General features: G+C 32.0%; 1 long non-coding RNA gene and 2 pseudogenes across 1 annotated transcript; 2 read left to right on the forward strand and 1 right to left on the reverse strand.

Moving 5' to 3' along the window:
* The first annotated feature begins 411 nt into the window (after positions 1-411).
* On the forward strand, positions 412-1,476 carry LOC127101707 (heat stress transcription factor A-8-like; annotated as a pseudogene).
* LOC127101708 (protein OCTOPUS-like) lies at positions 1,283-2,371 on the forward strand (annotated as a pseudogene).
* A 5,246-nt stretch (positions 2,372-7,617) lies between these two features.
* On the reverse strand, positions 7,618-8,372 carry LOC127103810 (uncharacterized). The gene is made up of 4 exons (XR_007794799.1): positions 8,324-8,372; positions 8,159-8,248; positions 7,737-7,832; positions 7,618-7,652 (listed from the first exon to the last, which is right to left on the reverse strand). It is a non-coding gene; the product is annotated as an uncharacterized LOC127103810 (long non-coding RNA).
* Positions 8,373-13,903: the final 5,531 nt, after the last annotated feature.

Consider the following 13,903-nt stretch of genomic DNA (forward strand, 5'->3'; position numbering starts at 1 on the left):
GTTTCTCTATTCTGAAATCATTTCATATCCCTACTGTATGTTCATTTTCATTTTGGAGATTCTAATTGGCTCTTTTGTGTAGGCAACATCATTGCTAAATGATGTGAAATCCGGTATTCGTTAAATGTTCCCGGTAATTGCTCAAGTCCAAATGCTTCTGGTAAAAAACGGGAAGAGTAATATATATATATATATATATATATATATATATATATATATATATATATATATATATATATATATATATATATATATATATATATATATATATATATATATATATATATATATATATATATATATATATATATATATATATATATATATATATATATATTTTACTCTTCCCGTTTTTTAGGTCATGATTTTCTTGATTCTTCTACTTTAATTGCAGAATTGTGTTTATGTTTTCTATCAATTTTGGATAATTATAATTTCTTGATTAATTCTGATGAACCCTCACTAGAAGCGATTAATTCTAGCCTGTGGAAACAAGGGGAGAATCTCAAATCGGATAGAAAAACCCTGACACAGGAGTTGGTTAAACTAAGAAGCACCTTGAATCCTCTGAGTAAGTTGCTTCTATTGAGTGATCGTCTGGATGGAATGGAGAAGCATCAACAACAAATGATATCGTTCTTGGTCATGGTCATACAATGCCCCGGATTCCTGGCTCAGCTGCTTCACCCTAAGGAAAATAACTGGCGTTTTGCAGAACAAGGGAATATGTGGGACCACAGTAGCCGAGATGACGAACCAATTTCTTCTGATGGAATGATTGTAAAGTATAAGCCACCTGTAAGTGAAACACTAAAGCCTATAGTTCCGCTATCTTCTGCCTTTGAACCAGAACCCGAACTTTCTGCAGACGGGCAGTCCTTTTCCCGAAAACGTTGAAGATACTGATCATGAAAATGAGAGGCACAATGTTAGTGAAATGGAGATGGAACCTATCACGAAAACTTCAAATGAATGATCTGCTTTTGAAGTAATGATTGTAGAAATGGAGAAAACTCAAGCATGAGTGTGAATTATATGCTGTTGAGGGAGGATATTGGGTAGGTCACAGGGTTTGGATTCTCAAACTGAGAAAATTGAACTTCAGCTTTAGAAAGTAGCAAAATTTAGAGAGAGAAGGAAGCAATTTTCCTTGCGGTTAAGTCATAGCATTATCAAGTCACCTTTTAACTATTTTTTCTTCCATCTTCCTCCAGCAGTTGTTTGATCCTCATTTGGATTCAGTGTAAGTATTCTCTATATTTTTCATCTCTTTACATGATAAATGAATACGCATTATTTTCTATGTTCATTGTTTGAATGCTTGTGGAAACAGAAGTTGAAGAGAAGCGGTAGTGCTTGCGATGGTTCTGTCATCGGCAATGGTGTTGGTTTGACGAACAGGGAGGTTGAGAAGCGTAGGACAAGAATTTTAGAGAGACGCAATTGGAAGTTGGAGAGTATGGTTTATCATTGGGAAGAAGATCATGTGATACCGATCCTAGGTTATCTGTGGATGATTCGAGGTTTTCATTCGATGCACCTCGGGCTTCTTGGGATGGTTATTTGATTGGGAAAGCGTGTCCGAGGTTTTCCCCTATGGTTTCTATTCATTGTGATAAGGTTTTGGTTGAGGAAGAAGAAGAAGGAGAAGAAGAGGTGGTGAATTTGGAAAGTGGTGGTGGTGGTGGTGGAGAGCATTATCCTGGTGATTCAGATCAGACAAAGCATTATTATTCAGTTCGGAGAAGGAGAAGTTTTGATAGGTCAAATTCTCGTAGGAAATCAATGGTGATTGGAGATGTTGATGAATTGAGAGTGATATCTAATGCCAAGGTTTCACCGGCCACAACCGAGTTATTCTTTGGTGCAAAAGTCTTGATCATTGAGGAAGATTTGAGGGGTGCTAATCTAAATCCTAAGAACAATGGTATTGTTCATTCTAATTGTACTACAACGTCTTTCTTCTAAGGAAGCCTGTGATGTTGAAATTGGAGTTGATCAAAAGGGGCCGAACAAGTTTCACAAATGGGGCAAGTTGTGGAATAAATTGGGATTAATACAGAGGAGAAAGGAAGATAAGTTGGGAGAGAAAGAATGTGTTTTTGGTGATGTTGTTAATAAGCCGATTGCCGAGTCTTGACAGAAGCTTAGGAGGGTTGTTAATGAACAAGGGAGTGAATCGGTTAGTGAGAAACTTATTCGTAGCTATAGTGTTAGTTGTAGAAATCATAGTAGAATGCCTGGTTTTGCTCACCATGTTTCTGATGAAAGGTTTCCGCCTAATTATTTTTCGTTTTTGATTTTGTATACGTATTACAGACGTCTTCGATGGAAGGTCTCAGCTGAATTCTTCCCATTTTTTGTAAGGTAATCCCTTGTCTCACTTTTTTTTTCTCGTAGTCATCTTTGACGTTTTCACGGTTTCCATCTTTACCTTCAATGGGGATTTTCTAAAACAAAGTGTGATGCACATTTCGTGTTCATAGTTTCATTTCTGCCTTTTGGATTCATGTCAACCTTCCTACTAACTTGCCTTCAAATATAGAAGTTATAGCTCATTCATTCATATTGACACCAATTGTTTTGCACATGTAGTTTTTCTTTGCACATTCACCCTGATTATTTTGATTGTTTTAATCATCATTCTGATTATTTTAATCTTTAAAAATATAATGTTTTAGAACCTAATATACATATGGATTTAAGATAGTATGGTACTGCATTGGTGGAACATTCAAGCATCAATAGGTGAAGTTGAGGGGATAAAGGAGCTAATAAAGCATCAATTTGTTTGATGACTCCTATTCTTAAAGTTTTGTTCTTCTTCTAAATTGATCTATTATGAGACATCCAATTTGCTTGCTTTTTTTTACTCCTTTTGTATTCAAAAATATGAATCTAATTTTAATTGATTCCATTTTGATGATAGGTTGTAGCTTGAGAAGTATGAGAATGGTTGTTGGAACAACATATCGATATATGCTTAGTATCTTTATAGGTAAACACAAAGGTATTCTATGAAGCTATTACACTTACCGACTCTTGATTCTAAAAACACATAGTTGCGTCTCATTCACTCAATGGATTTATGTAATGTTATCACTTAGAAAAATTTAAACTTAATTAATTTTTACATGAAATGCTAATTTATTGGTAGTTTTAGAAAATGTCAGTTGACACTCAATTCAATGTTGGTAATGCATATGGCAATACATTGCATATAAGTGATATATAGATATAGATATATTATGTTGGATATTTCTTTATAAAACTCGCTTTGTAAAGGCTAAAGAACATCAATTTCCAATATTTGATTATTATTATAGTGGCATTTTGAGTTGGAGTGAAGGTTGATGACTTGGTAGTTTCTTTTCCTTTTTTTCCATTATGATTGATTTTTGTTTTACTTTTGGTGTAAAATATGTATTATGTTTTGTTGAAAATTTTGTGGTGACACGGGAAACATGTATTTCAGTTTTAATGTTTTTTTTCCTTTCATTTTTTAATATAACTAATCAAGATGGAAACAAGGTCACTGAAAAAGTCATTTTAGATTTTATTTAGAATTACATTAAGCAGTGATGATTATGCTATAGTTCATTTATTTGGTATTCAGTGATGATTATGCCATAGTTCATTATAAATGTACCTTTCTTTGTTAAAATATCACAATAAGCTTTATGATTTCTGGCAATATCAATATGGTTTGTATAAAATATGGTTAGTATAAGTGGGTTTTTGTTTAAGAAATTTAATTCTAAAAACAAAGTATGATGAGTACAATGAAAAAAGAAAGTGTTAGTTGTTCATGTGGTTTATCATTATCATGTCAATTGCAACATATAAAAGGTTGTAGGTACATATGTATAGATTGTAGAAATAAAAAAAAATTGCTCAGTTTTGGCCATGCACCGATAGTTCATTTATAGTTATAAGCAGTTGACTTTTAGAATATTATTCAATCAATTTAAATGATATATCACTTAATCACTATTAGTGACATAAGTGATCACATAGAATTTAAGATTTTATTGATAATTAAATAAAATTATATAAAGTAGCACGAGACACGTAAAAATACATAGATATGTATATTTTTTTAACTGACAAAAAAATATAATTATTTTTCTCAAAGATGAAAGATCCTAAATCATTATGTATTATATAGTCTTTCCCAATTGTTAAGATAATTTCCTATTATTTTGTAGGTGTTGATTATAGTCTACAAGCTCTATTAATGAACAAAATTATAATGAATGAACAAAATTATAATGAACAAAATTGTGTATAAGTTCTTCAATGTGTTTGTTGTAATCAATTACTAAATTTAAAATTGACAATATAAGTGAGTAAATAATTAATAAAATATACAATAGATTTATAAAAATTATTATTTAAGTATTTTATTTTCTATTTCTATTTTATTATTTATTTTTTATAAATTAAGTGACTACATATTAATTTTTAAATATTTGTAGTTATTAATAATTTTATAATAAAAATTATAAATCACAATAATCAAATCTTATCTAATAATGTAAGACATGTTTTGAAAGATGGAATATTGTGTTTATTAATATATTAGTTGTTACAAATATATCTCTTTATTAACTATTTTCGTTATAAATTTATTTTAAATAGTCATTTTAGCTATTGAATTATTTTTGTTAGAAAATCATGTGAACAAAAATAGTAAAATAGGATTAATAATAACCAAAATAGTGTAAGTGTTCTATTTATTGATTATTTTCGTCAAAATGCATAATAAATGTATATGAAGTGTTTGCTTACTCATTGCAACGATTGAATTTTATTCTCAAATTTTAAGATGGAAAATGAATAGAAACAAAAGAAAATCCAACTTTGTATCTAGTAGCAATGTAGCTTATGATACCTAATACCATATGATACCAAACTTTCTATCTATTTTAGAGGTAGTGAGTTTATTAAGCATGCTTTCATATTTTGGTAGGTAAGTGGTCCTCTACGAATATGCTTCTCACAAATAATTGTTATGCATTTTGTCCAATTAATAAGTTGCAGTGGTTCCTTGCTAGCTATTAGCATGTATTCTCAAAATCTATTTATTTTTATGAAAGTAACTTGTTTTGCATTTGAGTAAAAAGATTGAAAATAATGGACAAATAATTCATGTGATAAAAATGTCTCATAATAGCATAATTAAATTTTTAAAACAAATAATCCTATAAAGAAATTTAGTGAAATACGGTAAGCCAATTTGCTATAAAACTAGTCCATTACACCATTCATCATCATGCAACTTACAACTTTGTAAGCATAATATCATTATATTTTCTACATACTATCTCCCAAGCTATTTTCACATCTAATTTGTTATAGTTGGTTGCGAAACATTACACTTTCATATTTTTCATTAATTTCGCCGACCTCACTCCAACATATTCTTTGAAGATACCAATGTAAGGTTTAAGATTGTCTGGTTATACATACTTAATTTCGTCCACCACACATGTATCAAATATTTGTCACCCTTAATATTTATAATATGTTGATATATATATTTAATGCCAAATTATTGATTTTTGCAGATTTCTTTCCGTCAATTTTAGCATGGCAGGTATTTTCGTTATAATTGTAATTTTTTATTTATGTTTCTACAATTCAATAGAATTGTCTTTTATATTTAAGTTAAATTCTTTTACTTTTTCAGGAACACAAAATTATCCTTTCTACGCCATCTTGATAGGAATTGCTACTTTAATAATATTTTTTATTTTTCTTATTATTATTACTCGTGTTTGGAGATTTTATAGACGCCGATATCTTGTTCGGATCATCCAAGAGAGAATCAATGAGTCAATTTGACTCATCCATCCCGCTCCAACACACTGAAAATCAGTGTATGATATGTGTGTACGAGTTTGAAGATGGAGAAATAATTCATACTTTACCATGCGGGCATGCATTTCATAAAAATTGTCTGCCCCAATATTTATTAAAAATGGCTCTTACCTGCCCCATTTGTAGGGCAAAGATTTGAGTATATTAATGTAATATTTTATATTTAATATTAATGTAAAAGAATTTATATTATGGTAAAAAAAAGTGTTCTAGTGTTTGAGAATGAATATAATAATATATAAAATTAATTAATATTATATTTATTAAATTATATATTCGTAATATTTTACTTTTAATATAAGTACCTTGAAAGTCATGTTATGAACCATTTTTATTTATTATATGTAAATATTACATTAACACATATTTACTGGACAATTTTGATTTATTGATAGTGTAAAATAAATATAATAGATAAATATTAATTTATCGACGAGAATATAAATGCTAACTACTTTCCGTTTAAACATTTACACTTGTATTAGAGGATGTAAACACTAGTCATTCCATTCATTAAATTGTTTATAATTGAACATGTGAATTAAAAAACAAAATTAATGTTATAGATTTCATAAAAACATATATAAATATATGGAATCTTAATTAAAATTGAAAACAAAAAACATATTAAAATAAATAAAAATATAAAAAAAAAGTATACGTTCGATATCTTGTCAACCAGACAAAACGAAACAAGTTGTTTTTCTTTTAGAATTACCTCTATAATTCAATATTCGGTATAAAGAAAAACAATTGGCATTTACTAAATCAATCAACTTGATAAAACATATATGAAAACATTATGGGTAGAAGAATAACAACTATTGAAAAATATTTTTAATATAATATTTTTTGTATTTTGTACTAGTAATTTATTTTAAGTTCTTTTAATATATATATATATATATATATATATATATATATATATATATATATATATATATTAAAAGTATAATTTTTTAATATATTTGAATTAAATTGTTTCAATTATATTTTTTATATAATATAAATATGGAATATATTATAGGATTTGATGGAATTCATTTGAGTTTTTGTTGAGTTGTATGAATATTCAAAAGATATAGAAAAGTTGTTTAGAAAATAAAAAGGTGTAATATAATATAAAAAAGTAAATAAATCTCATTTAAAAACTCAAAATGAAGATGGATCTTAGTGCTCTTTTATTTATATATATGTATGTATATAGAGTCCACAACATTTTCCATTCAATATATTATGGATCCGAATTTCAACAAGAGCATGTGCTTAATCAGCTTATTTGAGTGGTATCTAGAGCCTTCTTATGAATACTAGATATCAGTATTAATCGCTTTATTAACTTGATTATTTCTACATAATAAAACTCTTGTATGAATCTGCAAAAACATCCAAATCGCTTTATTAAGTTTGATTAGTATGAATCTGTGAAAACATCCAAATGGTAAACATAATCACCAAATTATGCAAGGACTTTTTTAAGTCATCGCTCTTGAGAAATCGAAAGATATTAGCAAACATGAGCATTATGTTGAAATGAATCTTATAATATGCATGGTCGTCTATTATCACTCTACATCTCCCTCCAGGGAAAATATGGCAACAAATTTGAAGTATTTTTAGGCCAACACAAATGATATATTCCTCCTGTGTTTTCTTTTTCCCAAAAAGAAAAATCTCCAACAAGTAAAATGAAGCAAGAAAACTTGCTAGGCTAGGCTGGCTAATGAAAAAGGAAATACAAATTTGTAGTCTTTTTTCTTGTGATCAAGCTGTAATAAGTAAATATGAAAATCATGTCAAAGAATGATGAATAATCTGATAAAACGTATATGAACAAAGGAAAGCGCTCTGACCTCGGCAGAAAGAATGAAGTTCAGACCCATGTTTAACCGCTCCTCCAAAAATGCAGCACAGACGCCATTGGAATCAACCTTTCCCCTAAGGCGGCACTATAATAACCAACACAAGATGTTGAAACAAGATAAGATGGTTTTTCAACTGGATAAAATGGGTCAAAATTTCATCACAATGAGCAAAGAACTTTAAATGGCCAACTGTGATCCTAATCAGCTTTCAAAGGGAGACTTTAAATGGCCAACTATGATCCTAATCAGCTTTCAAAGGGAGACATGGGTGGTAAGTTTCTTCCTCATAATTCACATTGTCTATTACTAAGTGCCGTTTAAAATAAATAAATAGGCATAAAAATTGTGGAATTGTTTAAAATCAGCCGAGGAATGACAAAGCATCACACCAAATATGTAGTACTAAGTACCTGTCAAAGGATCTAGTCATAACCAAAGCTAGCAGTGACGTCTCTTGACATGGAGTTGAAGTTGCATATTAAATCAGTAGCCAGAGAAACCTGCAAGGAAAATTCAATTTAAGAAATAAAAAGGACTAAGAAAAGCACAAATCTACTATGTCATGATTGACTCACCTTATCAGATACCTTCTGAACATAGCTTAGAAGGGTTGAACATTTTAGTGGAGGAGACAAGATAAGAGCATGACTTCTGTGATGAGTTTTCTTTCTCTATAATTGAGTGGCTTCATCCTTTAATTGAGAAGATTCTGCATAAAATGGAAGAACATATTTTTTTAATAATATGAGAAAGAGATCAATATGATTGAAATGAAAATTAAACATCAATTAATCCACAATCATAGTGAAGATAGAGCAACACAATTCAAAAAATAAAATGAAACAAAGTTTATCAAACACAATAACATATAAGAAATTCATTTATCAGGAACATACCAAAAGAGGGGAAAATAAAAACAAGTCAAGATGAATGTGGATCATCAATTACAGTGATTAAAACAGAATAACAACGCCATACAATGAGAGTTGGAGATAAAGAATATGAGTTACTGAGATTGCGAAGGAGTTCTTACAGATAGCAATAATGGCGCAAGTTTCATAAAAACAAATAAACAACGAAAAACTCTTTTATCTATAATTTTCAGAGCAACAGGTTCTTCGCTAGAGTTTTTCATCGCTTATGTGGGAGAAATAAAACGGCTACGTATTGGAAAATATACTCAGCTGGATTGGGCGGGTATGGGTACCGCCGGTTGCTTCTCCATAAACCGAACCGCCCATTACAATCCACCACAGGCCGCACTGTTGGGCTTGTCAAACCGCTGGCCCGTTTGAAACTGCACTTTTTGGTTTTTATTTTTCGGTTTTTGTGGACTGGGCCGGTTGACGGTTTCTTGTCCAGCCCTAGTTATAAATACTTAATTTCCTCCACCACATATGTGTCAAATATTTCCATATTTATAATAGGTTGATTATTAATTTTGCAGATTTTTTCCTTCAACTTTAGCATGGGCGTTAACAGAGATATTTACGTTATAATTTTAATTTTATATTTATACTTCTACAATTCAATAGAATTCACTTTTATATTTAAGTTAAATTCTTTTGTTTTTTCACGAGCAAATCCTCAAATCCTCCTTTCTACATCTACTTGATTGCAGTTGGCGGCGTTATAGTATTTTTTATTTTTTTTATTGTTATTATTCGTCTTTAGAGATTTTATAGACATCGATATCTTATTCGGATAATCCAAGAGAGAATTAGTAAGAAGAGGCGCCAGATGCATTGGCGCACATGCATTGGGCCTCATGAAGAGGCGCCAATGTGTATGGTGTAACACCCTTTTTTCTACCCCAAAATACTTAACATATAATCAGAGTAAATAAGCACGCGTATAAACATAAGGGCCTCACATCGACGTTTTCAAAAACTAAAAGCTTTCAAAAACCAACATCATTCATCATCGATATACAATACACCTGGTCATATAAAATAACACATTTCAATTATCATGAATACCCAAGAATATGCGTTCGCAGCGGAAAATAATGAATACTCATGTATTTCATAACATGATCCATGTCCCATACCATGATCATCTCTCAATAATCACCTCAAGATAAAATAAACCAAGTAATAACATAATGCATATCCAAATAAGATATGAGTTCAATACTACTAATCTACCCAGTGTTACATGACCAGAGCATTGACTCATTACCTAGTCTTCAAACTAAAATACGGAAACTCTCTGGCTAATCTCGAGCGAGCTACCGTCCACTTACTTCAGCAATACTACTCTGGAGTATCTGCACGATGCCCATGTAAAGGTAACATTCAAACAGAAAGGGTGAGAATTCAAATCATTATGAAAAAGTATAATCAGGCACAATGATTAAATCAACAATTAACGGAATTCATCACACCTCGTATCATCATGTCAATAACATTAATCCACATTTATTTCATATGTTTCAAACATACATCAAAACTCAAGGAGTTAATATTAAAATTCAATGCTATATTCTCAAATATACACATAACCACAATTATCACATAATCACATATTTCACCAAGTTATGCATCCAAACATCACCAAATTCAATTACCATATCTCGAACACACATCACAATCACATAAATACATACATTCAATTATCACATAACTCTAATGTGACTCAATGCAAGACATGTGACTCTATGCATGCGGTACCTCAATGTGAACCCAACGTTTCACCGCTTTCCGATTCAATATCTAAAATCCAAGCCACGCTTCCGATCCGGACAAGATCAAAGCCACTACCACGCCTATTTCCAATTAAGGATCAATGTGTGCTACGTCTATTTCCAATTAAGGATCACTGTCTACTACCACGCATATTTCCAATTAAGGATCAACGTGTGCTACATCTACCACGCCTATTTCCAATTAAGGATCAACGTGTGCTACATCTACCACGCATATTTCCAATTAAGGATCAACGTGTGCTACCATGTGAATCCACAGTTTCACCGCTTCCACTATGAAGCCAACCATGCCATGAATGAATGCACACATACCAACACATATGCAATTAAGATCATCTTTACCATCTTAACATTCCACATATCAACATAATTCAACTCTATGAATTATCCACCAATGGTACATATACACATTCATAACAATATATCATTCAAAAATATAGGCTAATTATCAAATACACATAATTAGATTTCATTCCAATGAATACAACTTTTAAAATCTCAATTTTTCATTTTTCAAATAGTGGTAACCGGTTAATGCTTGGTGAGTAACCGGTTAACACAAAACAGAGCAAGTAACCGGTTAACGCTCGGTGAGTAACCGGTTAACATAAAACAGAAACAAATTCCTGCGCAGATTTTCAAGCAAGTAACCGGTTAACGCTCGGTGGGTAACCAGTTAACACAAAAACAGAATCAACAGATTTTTAAGCAAGTAACAGGTTAACGCTCGGTGGGTAACCGGTTAACACAGAAACAGAATCACATATTTTTAAGCAAGTAACCGGTTAACGCTCGGTGGGTAACCGGTTAACGTAAAACAGAATCAGAATTTTCTATGTTTTTCATCGTTTGAGGACCTTCGGACCTCCGATTTCGGTTCCGTAAAAAGCTACACGTTCAGAAAATTATGACTCATACAATATAACATTAGTTTACAATTTTAACACAATCCAATCACCAAAAATCGAAAATATTCATCAATACCTAACAATTCCAAAACCATGCAATTTAAGGATTTCAACCTACACATGTTTCTACCCATTGACCCAATCATACTAACCCATAGCTTCTCTTTTGTTCTTCCCCTCTTCTCCTTACTTTTCCTCTTCTCTTTCTCTATTTTTGTCAAATGATCAAATGAATCATATTCTCCCTCTCCTCTTACTATTTATATTAGTATTCTATTTGGGTTTAAAGCATAATACATCTAATTTAATTAATAGGTCCAATAAAACCTAATATTTAAATATCTCTATTTAATTCAAATAATTTAAATCAACCCAACATACACACTAAGTTAATTAATATAATTATTTAATTATATCTCATATCAACTAAATAATTAATTAACACACCAAATTAATTAATATAATCAATTATTATACTACCTAACAACCAATTAATTACTTAACACTCCAAATAAATAAATAAAATATAATAATAATAATATAAGAAACAATACTAAAAATTGGGTTGTTACAACTCTCCCCCACTTAAAAGATTTTCGGCCTCAAAAATTTACCTCAAACGAACAACTCCGGATACGATTCCTTCATCTTATCCTCGAGTTCCCAAGTAATATTGCCATTGGCGACTCCGCCCCATATCACTTTCACCAAAGAAATCTCCTTACCACGAAGCTTCTTCACTTCTCGATCTTCAATTCGCATAGGTGATGTATCGACCGTCAAATTATCCCTCACTTGAACATCATCTAATGGAACAACATGCGATGGATCCGCGATGTACCTTCTCAATTGAGACACATGGAACACATCATGAAGATTAGAAAGTGACGGTGGTAATGCAATCCGATATGCCACTTCACCTACCCTCTCGGAAATCTGATAAGGACCAATGAAACGCGGCGTCAACTTACGCGACTTCAAAGCTCTACCAACACCTGTTATTGGCGTAACTCGAAGAAACACATGCTCATATTTCTCAAACTCAAGAGCTTTCCTCCTCTTATCATGATAACTCTTTTGACGACTCTGAGAAGCCTTCATCTTCTCTTCAATCATCTTAATCTTATCTGTAGTCTCTTGAATCAACTCGGGTCCAACCATAGCACTCTCTCCCGATTCGTACCAACATAAAGGAGTTCTTCACCTTCTACCATAAAGAGCCTCAAAAGGTGTCGTTCCATTACTCGAATGGAAACTGTTGTTATACGTAAACTCGATCAAAGGCAAGAAATTATTTCAATTTCCTCCTTGTTCCAAAACACAAGACCTTAAAAGATCTCCAAGTGACTGAATAGTCCTCTCCGTTTGACCATCAGTTTGCGAATGATATGCCAAACTCAAACGCAACTTCGTACCCAAAGCACTTTGCAAACCTTCCTAAAATCTCGAAGTGAACCTCGGATCTCTATCCGAAACAATGCTCGACGGAATACCATGCGAACACACAATCCTTTCGATGTACAACTTAGCAAGTCTCTCCATCAAATAGTCCATCCTCATCGGAATAAAATGAGCACATTTCGTCAACCTGTCCACAACGACCCAAATCGCCTCACAATTACTCGATGTTCTCGGCAAATCCGAAACAAAATCCATAGAGATACTATCCCACTTCCACTCGGGAATAGATAACGGTTGCATCAAACCAGACGGCTTTTGATGTTCAATCTTTGACTTTTGACAAGTCAAACATGAATACACAAATTCCGCTACATCCTTCTTCATACCTTGCCACCAAAACATCTTTCTCAAGTCTTGATACATTTTAGTAGCACCAGGATGAATACTCAAACCACTTCTATGCCCTTCCTCAAGAATCCTCTTTCTCAAATCCGCAACATCCAGAACACAAACTCGATCACGACACCTCATGATACCATTCTCATCAATCCTAAAGTCACCACCTTTGTCTTGATTAATCAATGTCATAACATCGACTAATTTCAAATCTGACTTCTGACCTTCTCTAATTTCGTCAAGAATGCCACACGTAAGCTTCAACATACCAAGCTTAACACACGAAGACGTCGCTTCACAAACCAAACTCAAATCTCTAAATTGCTCCAACAATTCAAACTCTCGAATCATCAACATAGACATGTGCAATGACTTCCTACTCAATGCATCAGCTACAACATTCTCCTTTCTAGGATGATAATTCAAACCAAAATCATAATCTTTCAAGAATTCCAACCATCTCCTTTGCCTCATATTCAATTCTTTCTGATCGAACAAGTACTTCAAACTCTTGTGATCACTAAACACATCAAATCTCGATCCAAACAAATAATGTCTCCAAAGCTTCAACACAAACACAACGGCGGCCAACTCTAAATCATGCGTCGGATAATTCCTCTCATGAACTTTAAGTTGCCTTGAAGCATAAGCTACCACTTGCCCTTTTTGCATCAAAACACCTCCCAAACCATACAAAGAAGCATCACAATACACAACGAAAGTTTCTAACGGATCCGGTAAAA

The sequence above is a fragment of the Lathyrus oleraceus genome, chromosome 7 (genome assembly GCF_024323335.1).
Source record: "Lathyrus oleraceus cultivar Zhongwan6 chromosome 7, CAAS_Psat_ZW6_1.0, whole genome shotgun sequence".
NCBI lineage: Eukaryota > Viridiplantae > Streptophyta > Magnoliopsida > Fabales > Fabaceae > Lathyrus > Lathyrus oleraceus.